The sequence below is a fragment of the Astatotilapia calliptera genome, chromosome 4 (genome assembly GCF_900246225.1).
Source record: "Astatotilapia calliptera chromosome 4, fAstCal1.2, whole genome shotgun sequence".
Lineage (NCBI taxonomy): Eukaryota > Metazoa > Chordata > Actinopteri > Cichliformes > Cichlidae > Astatotilapia > Astatotilapia calliptera.
The window spans coordinates 6,198,292-6,217,192 of record NC_039305.1 but is presented as its reverse complement, the minus strand read 5'-3'; the positions used below and the strand labels follow the sequence as shown (position 1 = coordinate 6,217,192).

The following is an 18,901-nucleotide window of genomic DNA, read 5'->3' as shown; positions in this document are numbered from 1 at the left end:
AATTCAATTTAGCTTAAGCTTACCTAACCATAAGCTACATCTTTCTCTTTGTCTTGCTACTTCAAGAAACGGTGTGCAAGAAGTCACAGCTTTAAATTATGAATCTCAACTTTAACCTATTTTAGGCTCATTTTTACTTTCAAAGACATGATGGTAGCACCCTCTTGTTAACACATGTAGATTATTTTTTATATAGCAACAACTAAGGCAAAATGCAAAAGTGGTGGGTAAACAGCTAAAGAAACCCCATGATTCAAAAGTTTGCAGAACCTCCTTTTGCAGCAATAAGTCGAGGAAATTATTCTCAGTATGAGTTTATCCATCTCTCTCATGTTTATGGAGAAGTTTTAGTCCACTTTTCTTTACAACACTGATTCAGTTTATTTACTTTTGACTCCAGAATTGACTTCAAATTGTTTGGACGTGGCCTTATAACCCTTCCCAGATTGATGAGGAAGACAATACTGAATTGTTTCTTCGTTAGCAGTGTGTTAACACACACCTGAATACAGAGGTATTCACACTTGCTGATAATCAACTAATCAAGTGTATGTGATTATTAGTACCTAGCTGCTACGTATCCTTTTAATTCCTAGTAGCACTTAGTCTTCCCTCCACAGCTTCAGCATTTGGGCTTGGTTTTTGTTAGATAAATAATACCACGGTGTAATATGTCATATGCCGTTGTATTTACTTGGTAATTAACAGAAGATTAAAAAAAAATCCTGATATGTAAAACCTAGAAGAGGGTGTAGTTTCTTTTCTCCACTGCAGTTTTCATTAGTGACAACGTGTCTGAAGCACATTGTGTCCATGCTGTGAAAAGCCTCTTGACCAGATTCTCCTGATATTTTTCAGATTTCATGAGTGAAAACAATCATTTTTTACTGGATGTTGATTTCTGATCTTTAATCTTTTCTTTATGGTCTTGGAAAGAAACCATGTGGAAGTATTTCATTCAGAATAACTGCTGTGGTTGGTTTTGTGTAGCCTGGCCTGCAGCTATCCAGACTGCGTGTGGTTGTGAGTCATAATAAGTTACATCATATTTACATCATTTTGGGCATCACAAGAAACATTTTTTAGAAACCATTTATCAAGAGCACAAATATACTGATGTGCTTATTTGCTGTGACACATGAACACATTAATAGGGGTTATTTTATAAATGGCAGGATCCATGAATTTAGTCTGGTTTTTAAACAGTATTTAATCATGTGCAGCTATTTGACAGTTCAGCCATTGGTCTTTTTTTTAGGCAATAAAAAGGTTGGCTGAGTGGAGAAAGCCTGAGGTGTATGGCTTGAATAACAAAAAAACATATAGGAAAGTGAGGAGGTTATTGTAATGTGTAATGTGAAAAGAGGGATACAGGGAAATGAAATAATGGAAAAAACAGGGACAGGAAAGAAAACCACGCCAATGAATACAGATTTAATGTTCAGAGCTGTGAATTATGACAAATGGACATATACATTACAGACGCACATGCATGCACGCGCACACACACACACACACACACATGCACACACGAGTTTATTTTGTCTCTGTGCCGAGGATTTCCAGCACATTAGCAACCAGCCATGTATGCCGTTTGAAGGAAGACGACTTGAGAACACAAGGCCTTTGATCACTGCCAGTGAAACAGAAAGCATGATGGGGCTGAAATGCAAGGCTACCACACACCTAACACACACAAGCAGAGAAACACAAACGCCTCTATCAGCCTTGCTGCTGTTCTTGCATGCAGTGGTTGAATCATATTAGGACGTAAAAACAAAATGCACACCCAGATCCGCGTGCACAAAAACAGATTAAGTAATTAAAACTTTCGTTACTCAATATTTTTTCATAGTATTGAGCTGCTGTGGAAGATCACATTCTAGATGTAAAGGATTGGAGGAAGGTAGAGGAAGAGGATCAGGTTTTGTATTATTGCTATTCAATATCTTCCACCCAGCTAATCACATTAGTCTCTTTTTGGTGCCCTGCTGTCAATGCACGTCCTTGGATTGCTCTCAGTCAACTAATCCCTTTTTGCTAACACATCTATCCTTCGCTTTGCTCCTAGCACTTCTTTTCAGATTTTCTTTTTCAGATTTCTCGACCGCTTCTGTCTCATTTCATATGACGTCAACTTTCTCCCAGATGCTTAAGAAATCAGAAGACCATCGGTGGCCTTTATGATCCCAGGTTGCACATAAAGGCACACAAAAAGGACATCATCCTCCCTTATTCATAGACATCAATTTGTGCACCATGATAATAACATTTCTGTTCGATTCAGAAGAAACGGCAGTCTTACGTACGGCGGTGCTCGATGCAATCTCAAGGTGCAGAGCAGGTTTAATAATGCCATCAATATTCCATCACCATCACCTTGAGTGAAACAGCTCATCCATTTGGAGGATAATAGTGGTTAGCTGAAGCGTCACCATGAAGCAATTGAGAAAAGCAGCCAGATAAGAACTACTACTCCTTTTACAGTGGATCAGAGAAAGATCTTATCTGAGACAATCTTTCACTTCCTACGAGGGAAGTGAAAGATTGAGAGAGTGACAAGTGCTAATACGAGCCATTCAAAAGTGTTTAAGAAAACTAGACTTTCATGTCATTTTCAGGACTAGCAAAATGATCAAAGCAGCATCTCATAAACAATAAAACATGACAATTAAATTTTAAGTACCCATGTGGAGTAATAAAAGGCAGGAGATGAGTATAATAAAATAGCATTACCCCTCTTATCCATGGCTAAATTCATCTCACTCTTCTTTTTCTCGCAGTCAAGTTTTACAGTGGTTAAAGCCCTAAACACAAAATCGTCATTCTAGATATTACAGTGAATTATTGGTGAAGAAGGGCAAATATTCAGTATGCAACCTAGTTTCCAGAAAAACACGAATGCAGGCTAAAAATTTAATGAAAGAAAATGATTGTATTTGTGATTTTTTTAAAGTCTATCTTTATTGTAAGACAGTAAAGATATTAAATGTTAAAAATGAAATAAATGTTTTGAATTATGTAAGCTTAGTTTGAATATTTATGCCACATTTATTAATGCAGGGCAGATTTAAAAAGACAGCAAGAGATGGTTTTTAATTAAAAGAGACAAAACAACTGGGTGACTATACATTTAGGTTAATTAGTAATGCCACTGGGTATGAAAAGAGTATGGCTATAGGTACATAGCTCCTAACTATACATCCTTCCATACATTTAATTTCACTTTTTCAAGTCAGGGTCACAGTTGGGCTGAAGCCTATCCCAGCTGTCATGAGGCAAGAGGCACTGTACACCCAGAAGAGCTTTCTAGTCTGTCACAGGTCCCAACTGGTCAGCAGATTAAAACCCAGGACCCTCTGTGAGGCAAACACTGCACCACTGTACTGCTAGGGCTCGAAGATTAAAAAATTCATACTAAATGAGAGGAAATGACGCGTTAAGATGGCCGTCTTTGCACGGATGTGTTCGTTTTCTGAGCCTGTGATCCTGCGCTCGCAGCGTCTGGTTCCTGTTACACTGGGACCATTTGTACTTAGGGGTCACATGTTTTACAACTTTGTACTTTCATGCTACTGCCTCCCCACGCGATGACAGCAGGGGATCTGCAGGTGAATCTGAATGTGAACACAACCCGACCACCAGCCATGTCAAGACAGAGGGCACAGACAGGCCACGTTTTATACGACCGCCCGGGAACGTCGCACCTGCTCAATAACACTATTCTCCGTACAGTTCGTCTCGGTGAGGTTTATCAAGTATGAAACGACTGGTATTTGGTGGCCGAGTGTGTGTTGGGTCACTGTAAATATGGTGAACCATCTCAGAAGCAATATGACACTCACTCAGATGTTTTACTACACCTCTGCGGCATCCTCCGGCTGCCTGGAAATCCATCCACTCTGTCACGAAATAGAGGCTTTCTGGCAAGATATGGTCATCCAGCACATGTGAATCAGACTTATAAGAATGAGGGCACCATTGGGGCACTTTTTCTGGGAAATGTTAAAAATAGCAACATCCAGCCAAAAAGTTGTAGTCACTCATTCTAACTAATTAATGCTGATGATTTATTGAACAGTGCTTATCCAGTAACCACCGGATTTCCTTCTGTTTTGGTTCAGGCAATACATTTCCCTTGTTTTGCTCACGTCAGAACACCATCTTATCACACGCAGAAAAAGGGTTAACCTCTGGAGACCTGGGGTGCAGTTGTATTTGGGGTAAATACACCATGCAATCTTTTCCACATTAGTATTCTGGTTTAAAAAGAAAAACTTCTAATAAAGCAATTCTTTAGAAAACACATAAACGTTGATCTATACTGTTTCTCATTAGAAGAGATTTTTTAATGAGGCAGACCAGGCCTGCAACACCAGTTTTATTGTATAAAGTTAGAAAAAAGGACACGGTCTTAATGTCCACACATGCAATGGATGAGGAAGACTTTTGTGTTTTTTATTATCAATTTATGACACAGGACAAAAACAGCATGGTTACACTGTAATGCTAAAATAGATTAAAAAAATAAAAATAAAAGACATAACCCGGCCCTCACCATGCACCTTCCAAATCTCTCATTAGGGGATCTGACCATTTCTGCAACCTTCTGTATACTACAATCTGACATTTACACCCACTTCATGGTGTGATTGTACAGCTGTGTGGAAGTGAGGGAAAAGCAAGGTTTTGACCTTCTCTCGCTACCTTTCTAACTTGTCATGTGGCTGTTTCTATAATCAGACCTGTGCACAATATAAATTCTTTCTTAGAGGTATTATCTGAAAATATGCTATGAGATATGTTGTCCCATGGCTTACAATACAGAAACCTCTCTAATATGAAAAGCTTTATGTGTTGTTGCTTTTCAGGTTTTCTGTTATCCACAGTTTATGTTTTGTTTGGTTGCATTTAGGCACAAAGCTACTTGGGTGATCATAAAAAGGTTGGCTTGGGCTAAATCCATCCGTTTCATTGTTTGCCCTATTCTGCCCCATTCACAGGTGACAAAACAAGCTCACATTTCACATGTAACTCTTCACATGATCTGCAGGTCGCAAATCCAGCATGTACAAATTACACATAGTGCCATTTTGGCTGTAGATCAAAAGTTAAGGGATCAACAGTTCATCCTGAAGGGTGAACTGTCGAGTCAATGCCTGTATGAAACTTTATGCCAGTCCATTTATACCAACTCTTGCATGGCTAATTAGTTGGATGCACAACTACATTCATATGCATAAGTCATTATGAGAACAAAAGATTAGCTCAGATTTGCAGCTGATACTTGTTCAGAGTGTTTTGTAATTTGTCTTTGCGCAATTTAACAGTTAATCATCAACAAGTTAATCAGGAGCTACTTTGTTAATGAGCCTTTACGTCCTGCTTTATTTTTATGTGTTCCTTGGAAACTGTTCAGGAATTTGTCTAATTTATTGTAAACTTGTTTGCTGCTAAATCAAGTTCAGCTTTCTTTTCATTTCTGCCTCCAACTTGGCATCCTGTGTGAGTCGCTGGCGGCAGGTCATCTTTCCTGTTCCTTCACTATGGAATGTATATGGCTGAAAACACGGCTTTGAACGTCCAAGCACGACAGATGAGCAGGAAACTCTAAGATGAAAAGTCTTGAATTTTGACTCTCTGCTTTGATTTTGGGCAACACTGGTGTGTTTCCAATGAATTGGCCTTGAGATGAGAAAGAAAAATCTGGCTTTGTAAAAATGCACTGTAAACATGAGTCACTGAAGCACATTTCCCAGGGGGACAGTTTCTTTCACAAACATACACTCAGACAAAAAGGAAGCAACAGGAGAAAATAGGATTCATCGTGCTCTGTGGATAAAAATGCAGCTGAAGTCATTAATCACACACTCACTGTAATTAGAAGAGGAGAAAATGTATGCCTAAGTAAATCACTTAGCACTGCTCAGAGGGAAAAAGAACTGTTAAAAACATCAGCCATGTGTCTTAAAATGCATAAAACAGCATGTAAATGAGTGCAAGATCTGGTACTGCTGTTGTTTTGTTTTTTTCAAAATACATACAGTCACAGCAAAAAAAAATTACACCCTCTGTCAGTTTGAAGGTTTTAAATATCAGGACATAATAAGTTTTTCAGGGCATTTGCTTATGCACAGGTCTCTTAAGGTTCTGGCACAGCATTTCAATCAGGTTGAGGTCTGGACTTTGACTGAGTCATTGCAAAAGGTTGATTCTTTTCTGTTTCAGCCATTCTGTTGGAGATTTGCTGCTGTGCTTTGGGTCACGGTTCTGTTGCATTACTTAAGCCAAGCTTTAGCTGTTGGACAGGTGGCCTCACATTTGGCTCTAGGATATTTTAGTATACAGAGGAGTTCGTGATCAATGTCTGCAATGTGCCCGAGTCCTGTGTCTGCAAAATAAGCCCAAATCAGCACCCCTCTATCCCCATGCTTGACAATTGGTATGAGCTGTTTGAGCTGATATGCTTTGTTTGGCTCTCACTAAATTTGGTGCCGAGTATTATGGCCAAAAATCTCCACTTTGGACTAAAGGACACTGTCCAAAAGTCTTGTGATTTGTTCAGAGAGACCCTTACAAACAAGACACCCATGTTCAGTCTTTTTTTAATTGTACCGTGGTAAACTTTGACATCCTCACAAAGGCCCGTAGAGCCCAAGATGTAGCTCTTGGATGTTTGCAGTTTCTCTGAAGATTGACTCAGTCTGACCTTGGGGTGAATTTTTTGGGGCGTGCACTCCTGCAAAGATTGGCAGCTGTCTTGAACATTTTCCACTTGTGAATAATCTTTCTTACTGCAGAATAATAGACTTTAAATTGGTTGGAAATTATGTTACAACCCTACAATCATTAATGTCCCTCCACTTTGCCATTGTATTAAGAAACATCTGAATGCTCCAGACCAGCAAACTGTGAAAACGTCCACTTTTATAGAAGTGGTCTCACTTGCTCATTATCAGTTAATTAATTGCGTTTGATTATAAACAGCTGGCTGCTACTTACCCTAATAATTCCTATGGAAGGAGTGAGGGTGTTATGGTTGTTACTTGATGTGTAAAACCTCAGAAGCGACATGGGCATACTGCCTTTTTACTAAGCTACTGGGAAGAAGAACCCTTATATTTAAAACATTTATTTCTGCTTGTAACAGACCACAAATTCTGAGATGAAATATCCAGTTGAAATTTACAGTATCTGTTTTACATAAATATATTTGAAATATGGGAACACTTTTGTAAGAAAACCTCTCTATTTCATGAAATAATACCACAGCATGGTGCGTTAAACGCTAAAGGATCCGTTTTTATTCTTTGCTTTGAACCTTTGATATTAAGTTAACTAGGGAGAAAGAAATACACACACACACACACACACACGCACACACACACACACACACACCATCTATATGACAGCCTAAAGACAGCCTGTCAGGAGGAAAGTGTATGCTCTCTTCCAGCTCTGGCTCAGCTCCAGTCTTCAACGTGTACTTTTTGTGGTTTTATATTTGCAAACGATTTGTGAAGGGTGAAAGCACCTCCTCCTCTGTGTTGAATCTCATCTATAATTCTTGTTTTTAGATCTGTAACCAGTCACAGGTGATGTACTATCCCCTACTTGGCAGCCAGTTAAAAACATGTGGCGTCCACTCTCCCGACTCCGTATGGCTCCCCCGGCATGTTTCCCAATGCATGCTGAGACATAACTGTATACAGTGGGCCTCCAACTGTTACATCAGGCACAATGTGTCACCTCAACGGCAAACAGATAAGAAATCAGTGTGGTTAAACATCACACAGGGGTCATCCCGTCTTTAGACTCAACAGGAGAGGCTCTTGTCTCGACTAGACTTATCTTTGTCTAAACACCACAACATCTGTATTTTATATCCACACCAGTATCCAAGAAATCAAATCCATTCCCTCAGTTTACATCGTTCTTTCAGATCTTATGCCATGTTTTTGACAAAGCAGTATTAACCTTAACACTGCTTTCCCCACATTTCTGCAGTCAGGTTGTGAACAAAAGGCAAGTATTGAATATGTGAATATTTTTTATTCTATTCATGGAAGGCAAAAAACCCCCATTTCCATTATGTTCACATTTAAATAGAATAAGTTGAGCACATATCAATATCCGGCAGAGAGGTGGTACACAAGGTAGGCCAGTTAGCTCAGTTGGTTAGAGCGTGGTGCTAATAACGCCAAGGTTGTGGGTTCGATCCCCGTACGGGCCACAAGCTGTTTTGGGAGGGGAAAGCTCAAACCCCTGAGCAAGGTACTGTCCCTACACGCTGCTTCAGTGAATGAATGCAGAGAGTAAGTATATAGGAAAAAACAAGACTGAGTGAATCTGAGACCATTTCATCATTGGAGATCATTTCAAAAATAAAAGGGGATTGTTTAAGAATACATTTATAAATAAAGGTTAGCCACTGTGGCTACAAGTGTACAAAAATGGTGATTACACCCACAGATGTATTTTTCTATGATTGGGTGAAGACCAAACAGTAGCATCTAGGGCACAAAATTGCCAACAAATCTCATTTCTTGGAAAAGAAAGTCAATCCACATATACAGTCCCAATCAAAAGTTTAAGACCACTTGAAAGATGGCAAAAATCATATTTTGCATGGTTGGATCTTAACAAGGTTCTAAGTCGAGATTCAACATGCAACAAGAAGAAATGGGAGTGAGACAAAATATTTCTGTGAGCATGCAATTTATTGAAAACAATGCTTAAACTGAAAGAGGCTGTTTTACAGCTGATCAAAAGTTTAGGACCACACCTCCAAAACCCCCCGTAAACCCCCCCAAAAGAGAAATCAAAGGTCCAAACATGAACTCAGTAATGAGTAGTTCCACCCTTATTGTTGATCACTTCAAAAATTTGTTGTGGCATGCTTGGCATGCCTCGAAGGGCATCTATTGTCTGGAACTGTTGCCCATTTTTGTAAACTTTCCTTGCCATCTTTCCCCAATGGTTCTCAATTGGATTTAGATCAGGGTAACATGCAGGATGGTCCAAAAGACTGATGCTATTCTCCTGGGAGAAGTCCCTTGTCCTGCGGACACTGTGCACAATAGCATTGGCTCTTTGAAAAACCCTGTCCACATAGACGAGGACCCTCAGTCATGAGCAGTGTTGGGCAAGTTACTTTGAAAAAAAAATCAGACAAAAAAACATAAAATCAGAGTAGAAAAAGTTTTTTTTTTTTACTGTAACAACCACAAACATGTTTAATGAATCATATTTCATAACTTTAAATGCAAATATAACTTGTCAATTTTAAAATCCTATGCACAAGTTTGGCAAACAACAAAGTTATTTGCAGCCATTTACCTTTTACCTTGATTTTTTTAATAACCATTTCAAACTATTTACAGAACAATCAGTTGTTCTGCATTCAATAAGATGCCACACAAATTATTTGTGCCACTCCAAAAAAATAATTTCTGTCCACTATAAAGGAGAACATCACAGCCTGATACCTGCAGGTCTGACAGCAGGTGTATCACTCCTGTTTCTACCTGGAGACAGCAGTCGCCTCATTGTTCTGACACACAACACAAAACTATCCACAACTCTACACACTAACTACACAAGAAAACACATTAACTACACACCCCAAACATGCTAAACGTCACAAATCTCTCACATCTCAAAACTCGCTCTCTCTCTCTCTTTTTCTGCTGTCTCTCTCTCTCTCTCTCTCTCTCTCTCTCTCTGTCTCTCTGTATATATATATATAAAAACACCCAGCACGCCCCTGCGGGCGGTTTATCCTTCAAGCTCGGGTCCTCTACCAGAGGCCTGGGAGCTTGAGGGTCCTGCGCAGTATCTTAGCTGTTCCCAGGACTGCGCTCTTCTGGACAGAGATCTCCGATGTTATTCCCGGGATCTGCTGGAGCCACTCGCCTAGCTTGGGAGTCACCGCACCTAGTGCTCCGATTACCACGGGGACCACCGTTACCTTCACCCTCCACATCCTCTCGAGCTCTTCTCTGAGCCCTTGGTATTTCTCCAGCTTCTCGTGTTCCTTCTTCCTGATGTTGCTGTCATTCGGAACCGCTACATCGATCACTACGGCCGTCTTCTTCTGTTTGTCTACCACCACTATGTCCGGTTGGTTAGCCACCACCATTTTGTCCGTCTGTATCTGGAAGTCCCACAGGATCTTAGCTCGGTCATTCTCCACCACCCTTGGGGGCATCTCCCATTTTGACCTCGGGACTTTCAGGTTATACTCGGCACAGATGTTCCTGTACACTATGCCGGCCACTTGGTTATGGCGTTCCATGTATGCCTTGCCTGCTAGCATCTTGCACCCTGCTGTTATGTGCTGGATTGTCTCTGGGGCATCTTTACACAGCCTGCACCTGGGGTCTTGCCTGGTGTGATAGACCCCAGCCTCTATGGATCTTGTACTCAGAGCTTGTTCTTGTGCTGCCATGATTAGTGCCTCTGTGCTGTCTTTCAGTCCAGCTTTGTCCAGCCACTGGTAGGATTTCTGGATATCAGCCACCTCCTCTATCTGCCGGTGGTACATACCGTGCAGGGGCCTGTTCTTCCATGATGGTTCCTCGTCTCCCTCCTCTTTCTTGGGTTTCTGCTGCCTGAGGTATTCACTGAGCGCTCGGTCAGTTGGGGCCATCTTCCCAATGTATTCTTGGATGTTCGTTGTCTCATCCTGGACTGTGGTGCTGACACTCACCAGTCCCCGGCCCCCTTCCTTCCGCTTAGCGTACAGCCTCAGGGTGCTGGACTTGGGGTGAAACCCTCCATGCATGGTAAGGAGCTTTCTTGTCTTTATGTCAGTGGCTTCTATCTCCTCCTTTGGCCAGCCTATTACCCCAGCAGGGTACCTGATCACGGGCAGGGCGTACGTGTTGATGGCCCGGATCTTGTTCTTACCATTCAGCTGACTCCTCAGGACTTGCCTGACCCTCTGCAGGTACTTGGTGGTTGCAGCCTTTCTAGCGGCCTCTTCATGGTTCCCATTTGCCTGCGGGATCCCCAGGTACTTGTAACTGTCCTCTATGTCTGCAATGTTGCCTTCTGGTAGTTCATTCCCTCAGTTCTGACTACCTTCCCTCTCTTTGTTACCATCCGACTACACTTCTCCAGTCCGAACGACATTCCAATGTCATTGCTGTATAGCCTGGTAGTGTGGATCAGTGAATCGATGTCTCGTTCACTCTTGGCATACAGCTTGATGTCATCCATGTACAGGAGGTGGCTGACAACTGCTCCGTTCCGTAGTCGGTATCCGTAGCCAGTCTTGTTAATGATCTCACTGAGGGGGTTCAGGCCTATGCAGAACAGCAGTGGGGACAGAGCATCTCCTTGGTAGATCCCGCACTTGATGGTGACTTGTGCTATGGGCTTGGAGTTGGCCTCTAGTGTTGTACGCCACATCCCCATTGAGTTCCTGATGAAGGCTCTTAGGGTCCCATTGATCTTGCACAATTCTAGGCATTCCAGTATCCAGCTGTGGGGCATTGAGTCATAGGCCTTCTTGTAATCAATCCAGGCAGTGCACAGGTTGGTCAGTCTGGTCTTGCAGTCTCGGCTGACTGTTCGGTCTACCAGTAGCTGGTGTTTTGCGCCTCTGGTATTCTTGCCAATTCCTTTCTGTGTCCCACTCATGTATTGACCCATGTGCCTGTTCATCTTAGCCGATATGATGCCTGACAGAAGCTTCCATGTAGTACTGAGGCAGGTTATTGGTAGGTAGTTGGAGAGGACCGGTCCCTTCTTGGGGTCCTTGGGGATCAGGACCGTCCGACCTTCGGTTAGCCATTCCGGGTGTCTCTCGTTAACTAGCAGCTGGTTCATTTGTGCTGCCAGACGCTCGTGGAGTGCAGTCAGCTTCTTTAGCCAGTAGGCGTGAACCATGTCGGGCCCTGGTGCTGTCCAACTCTTCATACTGGAGACCCTTTCTTGGATATCTGCCACTGTGATGGTTACTGGACCCTGTTCAGGGAGGTCGCTGTGGTCTGCCCTCAGATCCACTAGCCACTGAGCATTGCCGTTATGGGTTGCGTCCTTCTCCCATATGCTCTTCCAGTATTGCTCCGTCTCCAGCCTTGGTGGTGCTGTTCTCTTATTATTGTTCCCTTGCCACTGAGAGTACACCTTTGCTGGTTCTGTGGAGAACAGCTGGTTTATTCTCCTGCCTTCTATCTCTCTGGTGTACCTCCTCAAGCGGCTGGCCAAGGCTGTGAGTCTTTGCTTGGCAGTTTCCAAGGCCTCAGGTATGGACAGCTTGCTGTATTTCTTATGCACCTTCTTTGTCGCACCTTTCTGCAACTCCGTTAGTTGGCTAACCTCCCTCCGTGCTACTTTGATCTTGCCCTCTAGCCTCCTTCTCCATGGAGGGTACTGCCCCTTGTGGCTGTTCAACTTGTAGCCAAGCATCTCACTGATCACTGCTGCCGTATTGTAGATCAGCTTGTTAGTGTCGGTAATCGTGGTTGTAGGTATTGTCCGTAGTGCTGCATTAACATCATCTAGCAGACCTTCTGAGGGTACTTCACGTAATCTTGGTAACCGGCTATGGGGTATCCAGGTTTCAAGCTTGGCCATTATCCTATTTTTCAGGTCAGTTCCTCTCGCACTCAACGATCCTTCTCCTATCGCACTTGGGGCTATGTACCCAATTTCGGGTGGGGGTGATGATATCGCCCCCCTGACCTGGCGTCCTGACTCCTCCTTGCCGTAGCATTTGTGTTGTACCTCGTCAATCTCTAGCTGTGAGAGCAGTCCCTTCTTTCGAATGTTGGAACACTGAGCTACTAGTTGTTTCGCCGTCATTGTGGATGTTGGGTATCGAAGAATCCATAGGTCCGTCATCCTATTCATGTAGCCCCTTCCGCCGGGGTTACTTGCGTAGTAGCATTCCAACAACGCCCTGTTATCGTCTCTTGCCCACCGATGCCTTCTTGTGTATATATATATATATATATATATATATATATATATATATATATATATATATATATATATATATATATATATATATATATATATATATATATATATATATATGTTAAAATTTCTAACTGTAGAGGAGGAAAAAAAAGTGGTCCTTCGAGACAACTGTATAATTAATCTTTTATGTAACTAATCTATTTAATAATCAAGCATCAAAATATTTACAGTTTTGTCTGAATGCTTAAACCCTAACTGTGATTCCTGTAGCACAATCTCTAAAACTATTCAGACTTATAGCGAAACCACTCACTGAGTTTGCAAAACTAAAAGCACAAAAACTGCTTTGCTCTCAGTTTGCAATTTTGTAACACACACTTTGCAAAACTGTTGGCACAATTCACTGCACAACACTCAATTACCAAATTTCCAACACACTCCTAGCAAAAGTATACACATGTATGGCTATCATTAACACTAATTTGCCAACTGTCTGGCACACTTTCACATGTCAAAACTTTCTTAGATAATTAGTTCACTTGCAATCAGCCTAAGCACTATAATACAGGTAAGCTGTGTGTGCGGAGTACAATGGAGGGAGCAGAAAGAGTGAGAAGTAGAGGAGGCCGAGGAAGAGGACGTGGAGGTGAAGAAGTAGGATGAAGAGACGACAAGGACAAGGAGGAGCAAGAGGAAGACAGGAGGGGGGAAGATGAGGAGGGGAGAGGAAGATGAGGAGGGGGGAGAGGAAGGGTAGGAAGAGTAAGAAATGGAATTGCTGATGACATCAGAGCTACAATAGTGGACCATGTAATCAACCGTGGAATGACCCTGAGGGTAGCTGGCCAACGGGTCCAGCCTAACTCGAGCCGCTACACTGTAGCAAGTACCATAAGGACATCTTGAAATGAGAATCGGTTAGTACAGTCACTTCGCACAAAGATTTGTAGCACTGCCATATGCCAATGAGAAACACACCAATACCATTGATGTAAAAATACTGAAATTGTTACTTTACAGAATTGCTAGATGACCAGATGCTGGGGCAGAGGAAGCATGTTCACTGCAGACCAAGTAACCCATATAGTCATTATGGCGATTGCAAATAATCCTATACTTGGAAATAAACACTTGTGTTTGTTTTGATGTACTTGAAGTTTGGATCCCTCTATGCTTATGGATCTATGACAGAAGTATGAGCTCAAACTGACATAGCCTACCTTGTGCACAGAGAAAGCAAAAGCCAGATGTGTTTTGTATTCATACCATCAGTGTGCAGTTGGCGCATTGTGTGCTTAGTAGATGATGGCTTGTGTGTACTGTTTGATACGGAAACACCATTTTTACAAAGGTGTGAAGAGTTAATCTAGCTGTGTTTGCTTTTGCAAGAGAACTACAATGTTTTGATGATTGGGTGACAGGTTTTCTTATTTGTGTGAAGAGTTTTGCAAAATTAGCCAATAGTTACAAAAAATGTGCTTAAGCAATCAGAAAAAACTGTAAGTCGTAGAACGGCCAAAAGTTATTCACAGTTAAGGGTGTGACTGTGACGGTTGGTGCTTTCAGTGAGAGTTGGGTACGGTTTTGTCTTGTTCAGCATTCAGTTATAGTAATGCTCAGCGAACTCCGCCGTTTTCTTTCACACAGGGATTCAGACAAGATGAAACCCTATGAAAATACGAGATGGAGAAAATGAGGTTCATCCTGTTCAGTAGTGGAAGTCATTAATCACTAACCCAATTAGGAGAGGAGCTAACTTAATAAATCACTTTGCACAGCTCGCAGTGAAAAGAATTGTCCAAAAAACCCAAACTTGGTTATGCGTTTGTGGCTTTTGTCAATGCTACGCAAACACCTGACTTTATTTGCACACACTGCACATCATAAAGCTTCTGCTCATTAACTCAAAGTTTCTTTCCAGCACAGTTCACAGTCCAGGGCCCTGTTTCAGGAAGCCGGTTTAGTGGAAAAACTGAGTAAGTATACCCTGAGTTAACGAAAACTCTGGGTTTTTGGTTTCACAAAGCGAGTTCAGATGAAGCCTCAGTGAGTCACTATGACGACACACTCCGTGAAGCTAACCTGCCCCCTAGCAGGTTTACTACAACTAACCCTGACTGTCTCCGCCCCTTTGTCAGAAACCTGACTGCTCAGCCTCTGTGAGTGGTGGTGGTGGAGGACCCCCACCTGTTTTTCGGGCCTCCGCTTTTTTTCTGTTGGCTATAACGGGGTCACATTTGAGCATACAGAGTAAGTGCTTACAGAAAGAAAATTAATGTAGCCTCTAACTGCAATTGATTTACATGGGACAAACAGACCAAGCACTATGGCTCATAATACAATTACACCTTACCTGTTTGGACTATATTTTTATATTTCATTTTTACTTGCTGCCAGGCACGTTTGGGGCCTGTTGGGTTGCACCTGCGCTCACATCACATCACAAAATAAAATGTATAAAATAACAAATAAAATAACATATGATAAAATAACGTGTTGAATGGGTGGAGATCCCTAGATCAATGTTTATATTAACACTCACGCATTGACTCTGTCGGCTATGTTTTGCCATGCATGCTCCCTTTCTTTTGCAGCTGTGGCTGTGTTACTTTTTTCCGCGGAATTTGCATGTTATCAGCATATGCTGCCATCAGAATTTCGGCCTCAAGCGCTGTGAAATACATTGACCGCGCCTTCTTTCCCTCCGTCTCCATGGTGACTCGCTTAATCTGTGCTCCGCTTATCAGGGCTTTATGTATCCTCGTCCGCGCGCTTCACTTGGGGTTGACGCAACTCCGCGTTGATTGAACTAATTGTTATCAGCCTTTCTGAAACCGAATATTCCGAGTTGGACAGCTCGGGGTTACTCAACCCTGCGTATCGTTTTTCACTCTGAGTTTTCTAAACCGGCTTCCTGAAACAGGGCCCAGGACCAGCTTCGCTTGTCCACTTGTGTGTCAGCAATACAGGATGAGTGCTCCACCTCTCTTGTGGCTGCGGCCAAAACTACACCCAACCACTGCACTCTTTTAAATTGCATAAAACGGAAAATATGTAAAGCGTGGGTGGACTTCATGATTATATGTGAGCACAGTGCATTGGAATGTTTTTATAGTCACTACTTGAAGACCAAGTGACATCCTTTGTCTGTGAAAGACAGAAAATTCTGTTCTTTGACTCGTAACTTGGTGCTTGCTGGGTCCACTGAAATTGAAAATTTTCTATCCTACAATCTCTCTCTCTCTCTCTCTCCCCCCCCCCCCCCCCCCTCTGCTTTTGTCCAGTTTTCCTCTTCAGTACAAATGAACTTTACTACTACTCACATATTTAAGCAGCATTAATTCTCAATGCACTAAAAGATACTCTAAAAGGTATCAAGACTGGTTGCGACAAGCCAAAGTTTTTCTCACATAGGTAAAAACCAATAGGAAGGTATGAACGTGCATAAGAGGAAGGACATACACTTTGCTCATTATTGTCTTAATAACTGGATTTGTTTTGATAAAACATGGTTAATTTGGCCTCCAGCTGGGTTACAAAAACATCAAAATTATATGGTCAAAAATTGAGATGAGTCATTTTTGATCACCAGATGCAGATACTATCTGCTCTTCCAATTTGTAGTAAATAGGTCATTTGGTGCGAGGATGAAGGGAGTCTTAAACTGCTATTTGCGATGTTTAAATGCTCACTGTAGTATAATTTGTGCTTATTGTGCAGTTAAATTAAGTTTCCCTTGGTCTGGTTTTGACTAAAAGAAGAAGAGATAAATAAATTACATACAATTAGATACATAAATAAATAACACTGTGTTGCCAGGAATGTCAAGTGTTGCTGCCCTCAACTAACGCCTTTTACCATGCAGCAAGCCCTCTTCATCAAGATTATATTATAATTGTGACCTTGCCGGCTGACATAATGTTTCCTTTTGCCGACCAGCAATAAGACTGAAACGTGATACATGCAAAAAGAATGTATCCTACCAAAGGCCTTGTAAACATATATCAGTTACAGCACTAATAGAGTTCACATTCAGAGGGCATTTTTCTATTTATGGCTGTTTCCTCTGCGTGTTGTAGAACATCTATGTTACACTGTTAGAACAGTGATGACAGCATCAACAACAAGGTTGAAACAAGCTAATTATTAACATTTATTTAACATGTGCAGGAATGGCAGGACCCGTGGTAATTACTTGCACTTCTATAGTGGCTCTACTGACACTGTAGTGATTATAGGTTGTAAATCCTGGCTCAAGCACGATCATCATAGGAATGCAATATCAAAGACGCTAGTATTGATGGAGAAGAGCGCTGTCAAAGTCGTGAGAAGGGGGTTAGATAGAGATGATACAGGGGTGATCTTAAAGGAGGATATAGGAAGTGGGAAAATTGATGTGTCCCGAGATCAATAACGAAGAGCATTCGGATCTCAACAGTGTAACTGAATCGCCTTGTGGCTGCTGCTGCTGTTTCAGGGACATCAGCCTCTGTGTCCCCTGAGCTGATGATCAGTGTGAAAAATGTAGAAATGCTAGTGTCAGGGAGATTGTAGAAGAAAAGGTTGGGAGAGGTTTGAAGCAGATAAAGCTGTCCAATTTTTGGTGACTCCAACTGGTTCGTTGCCACGTTTTCTTGGATCAATATCCATCAACACTGGTTTTCCTTAAATGTAAAGGCTAAGTACCTCAATGGGCATCAAACACAATTACAATCCTTAGACGTGCATTAGTGGTTTTGGAGTGGTCTCGCCAAATTTAGTATGATCTTGACAAAAAAAAAAAAGATGAAGCAGATGGCACTTAATGGGACTAATGTGATCTAAACTTCAATAAACCTCAACGTGTCTGGCAGGTTTCCAAACAAGTGTTTCAAAATGCACTATTTCAAAATGCAGTCAAAGTGTGAAACTGCCAAATACTGCACTAGAAAATGAGTCATGATTTAAAGAGACTTTTCAGCTTGGTAGATAAAATTCAGGACTAGACATCAAAAACACATTTATAGTCTAAACCCCTTTCAGGAGGCTCCTCTTCAAGTACGCACAGCACTAAATTGTGCCGTAGCATCAGCAACACACAAAACCAGAATTCAGTGAAAATCAATCCTTTTCACAGTGCACTTCTCGCTGTGAAGTGGGAGGAAGAAAAACCTCATCTTTCAGTCTTAAGCTCAAGATCATCACACAAGACTGAGCTGCTGCTGATCTGTGGCTCAGCTGAGTCGCCCTCTTGTGGTGCATGGCGACAATGCACCTTGAAGTCCATCATAGGACTATACTTTTTTTTTTTTTTGCAAAAGATTCACAACACATTCAAAATAATAATGACAATAAAAAGATAAAGTAGTAAACTAAAACCACTATTAAATATAAAAGAAGGAATAGCTGCAGTGATTTTGTGGACTTGTTTTTCTGTTGACCTAATTTTAGAGGTAAGTTTGGAGACTACTGGAATCCGTGGTGCTCTTTCTTTCTGTTTCCAATATCGTGCCTCCTTCCTTCACCTTTAGAAACATTAGAAGCACACTTTAGCATAATGCAACCCAGCTCAACAATGCCATAAGCTACAGCGAAGTCTTTGGCACACCAGCAGCTACTCCACCACAAAAAACACGATTAATTGAAGAACCAAACGCTACATTAGCATAAATATGTAGACACTCACGAGTAATTGTCATTACTCGTAAACTGGCTGATACTCGGTGATCGACTTAGCCCAGGTGTTAGAAAGAGGGTTTCCCCAAACCTCTCACTTGAGTCTTTCGTATAAGATATAAAGATACAGTATCATTAATTTTAGTAACGTGCGCGATGATATTAGATCAAAGGCAGGATAAAAGTGGCATGAAAGTGTTACTGTGGGGCCAAAAGAATGTAGACAGATGTGTCCACATACTTTTGGGTATATAGCAATAACAACAAAGACGTGTGTGGGGATTATTACTGAATGTGCAAAACATTCATGTCGGTC

General features: G+C 41.7%; 1 non-coding gene across 1 annotated transcript; it reads left to right on the top strand.

Moving 5' to 3' along the window:
* Positions 1-8,159: 8,159 nt before the first annotated feature.
* Positions 8,160-8,233, top strand: trnai-aau (transfer RNA isoleucine (anticodon AAU)). Its single transcript has one exon. It is a non-coding gene; the product is annotated as a tRNA-Ile (tRNA).
* The last annotated feature ends 10,668 nt before the right edge of the window (positions 8,234-18,901 follow it).